Below are 3,405 nucleotides of genomic sequence, written 5' to 3'. Positions count from 1 at the left end.
AAAAAAAAAAAAATTTATGCTAGGTGTTGGTGGTGCATGCCTTTAATCCCAGAACTCGGGAGGCAGAGGCAGGTGGATCTCTGTGAGTTTGAGGCCAGCCGGGTCTACAGAGTGAGTTCCAGGACAGGCTCCAAAACTGCTGAGAAACCCTGTTGGGAAAAAAAAAAGATTTATTTTTATGTGTGTGTATATGCCAAGTGTGTGTCCGTGGATCATGTGTATGCAGTGTCTGTGGAGGTCAGTGGAGGGTATCCGATTCCCCTAGGACTGGAGTTCCAGATGTTACTGTTGTTTGGGTACTGGGAACCAAGGAAGAAGAGCCAGTGAATTGGTCTTATTTTTGACACCTTAAAGGTATTAGCTTATTCAGAGCCAAAGAATATTTTAATGGTTTAATTAATATATATGAATTATTCATAATAATAGGTTTCATTTTGACATTTTTGTACACATATATAGTGTATTTCTATCATACACACACCTGTTACCTCCTCTTGTCCCCCTCCCATTTTCTCAGTCCCCTTCCTCAGAGAAGAATATTTCTTTAATAACATTGCACAGTGAGGAAACATTAAGATAGAAAACTTTACTGACTATAGTTTATCATCGAAGAGTCCCACTGTAGTTATAAACCACATCATAATTGTCATAAATATTGACATTGTTCATATGTGTTGGTCATTTAAAGAAATGCAGAATTCAGGGCTGAGGATGTGGCTTAGTGGTAGCAGTGCTTGCCTCGTGTGGCAAGGACCTGGCTTGCACTGTCAGCATCCAGGAGGGTGGGAAAGAGGATGTTGGCTCACAGTCCAGATCATTGGAAGATTTGCTGTAGAGAATAGCCCTGTGCATGGGTTTGCTTACCTATTAGTTTGTATCCAAAGCTCCTAAGATTCCATGACGTTTCTCGTGGGTATGTGTTTACATAACCGTTGTGCTTTTCCTTTGAGATGGGTTTGCTGGGGGAACAAATCTATGAATAGCAGTCGGTGTGTAGGATTCGTTAGAATTCACCAGTCTTCACTAAAGTGCATGTGGATCAGGCTCTGTCCTCATTTTCTTAGCAGGAGACACGGGGATGAGCAGAACAGAGCCCTGTGCTCACAGAGCAGGTGAACAGAGAGCAGGGTACCGTGGGCTGAGTGGGGAACAGCCAGCACCAATGCAAGCGCTCGTGAGGAATGCTGTTTAGCCTGGACGAGGTAGAGACCCAGAATGCAGAACCGAGCAAAGAAGAATAAAGAAGAAGGTCTTTGTTAGAGTGCTCCAAGTATGTTAGACTGAACAAGCTCACAAAGGAACCTGGCTGGCACTTTAGAAGACGGCAGGAACGGACCTGAACTAGGGGAAGGGTAGGAGGGGAGACACCAGAAATCAGGCGGAGGGAGCTTTGTAGGTTGGGGACAGTTTGCATTTTATTCTAGGTACAATGGTTCGTGGATTTTTAGCAAGAGGACTGGACAATCTGATTTGAATTTTTAAGAAACCAGCTCTTGCCAGGAGGCAGAGGCAGGCAGATTTCCATGAGTTCAAGGCCAGCTTCGTCTACAAGAGCTAGTTCCAGAACAGGCTCTGATGCTACAGAGAAACCCTGTCTTGAAAAACCAGAAGAAAAAGGACGGAGGGAGGGAGGGAGGGAGGGAGGGAGGGAAAGAAGGAAGGAAGGAAGGAAGGAAGGAAGGAAGGAAGGAAGGAAGGAAGGAAACCAGCTCTTCTGATCTGTGAACATGGCCTAGTTGATGAGTGCTTGCCCAGAATGCTGAATCCTGAGTTCAATCCCAGCACCACATAACTAGACATGGTGCTCCACACCTGTGGCCTCAGTACTGAGGGGGTGGAGGCAAGATGATCATAAATTTGAGGTCTTTTTTAGCTATCCATTGAGTTTGGGACCAGCCTGGGCTATGAGGCCCCATCTGAAAGAGAAAGAGAAGGATCGAGGAGGGAAGGGAGCAAGGAGACCAGCTCCTGAGGGGGATGGGTGGATACAGTTATCCAAGTCAGAAACAGGGTGGCTTGAACCAGGGTGAAGGGGCAGAAGCAGAAGCCATGGGCCATGCCAGAGGTTTCTAAGGGAGAAGACTCAGGAACCACAATAAATCAAGGAAGCACACAGTGAGCTATTTTTCTGTGGGGCCTGTGGGGTTGGAAGCAAGAGTTCTGTTTAGGTTGTGTTGAGTTAAAGATGGTAAGTCTAAAATGGAATAGCTGCTGTTCTTGCTTTTCGTGAGACCGTCCTTAGAAAGGAGAGGGGGAAGCCTGAAGGAGCCAGACAGGGCAGGACAGCCTCTTGAGGACAGATGTGACAGGGACCCTCACCTCTCTCTGTCGCAAGCCTTTCTTTCACAGATGGTGACACCTAAGAGTGAGTTCATGTTTGTCTATGCCCCACGTGTGTATGGTGTCCTCAGAAGTGAAGAGAGGGTGTGAGGCACCCTGGAACTGGAGTTACAGATGGTTATGAGCCACCACATGGACTCTGGGAACCACAGGGTTCTTTGCAAGAGCAGTAAGTGCTCTTAACTGCTGAGCCATCTCTCCAGTATGCCTACTCCTCCCTCCCCCAGCCTTTCTTGGTCCTGTCATTTTCATGACCTCATTTCGGTGTTTGTTCATTTTTTTAAATGCCCGCCAAGCTTGGGGTGCCACCCTTGGAGAACATGCCAAAACTCGACAGCTTTCGTCTGTACCTTTCTTCTTCCGGGCAGTGTTAGCTCCATTTCAGGGGGTAAACATGCCAGGTAGGACAGGCAGCGACAGTAGACACCAGCTTCCTCTGCTCTTTGTCACTTGCTCTCTGTGGCTTTTCGGGCTTTAAGACTTTGTTTATCAGCAGGAATCTGCACTGTGCTCACTCACTCCTGGCACACACCTTCCGAGGGCTCTGGCTGCTTCCCCAGAGAGAGCTGTCTCAGAGGTCCTGCATGACAGAGCTCAGGCAGCAGAGATGGTGGGGTTGTGTGCTGTCAAACTTTCTATGTTTATGTGCTATTACATTGGGCAGTTATTGAGTGGCAGGCCTCGTTGAACCTTGGATCTCTTCTAGTACGAAGCTAGTGGGTCAGTCCTATCAGTTTAGAGAGAGGCTGTGCTCCCCGAGTAAGTCTTCACAAGAGACCAAGTCAGGTGGAAATGAGGAAGAAAACAGGCCTAAAACCCCACATTATCTGAACCGTAATTACAACTATATAAAGAGGGTTTGCAGTTACCAGTTTTGTTTCTAAATAACTGTTCCGGGGTAGGCAATCTTTCTGTAGCCACTTTGAGGGAGCACCCATTTTTCATTTCTCAGAAACAGTTTCTAATCATGAGCTGTAAGTACGAACCCTCAAATGTTTGCACAACAGTGATATTTTTAAATGACCCAGTGTGTACGGATGCGTTTATTTGTCTTTTTTGACTTGT

The sequence above is a fragment of the Microtus ochrogaster genome, linkage group LG2, assembly GCF_000317375.1.
Source record: "Microtus ochrogaster isolate Prairie Vole_2 linkage group LG2, MicOch1.0, whole genome shotgun sequence".
Lineage (NCBI taxonomy): Eukaryota > Metazoa > Chordata > Mammalia > Rodentia > Cricetidae > Microtus > Microtus ochrogaster.
This window is presented reverse-complemented; position numbering follows the sequence as displayed.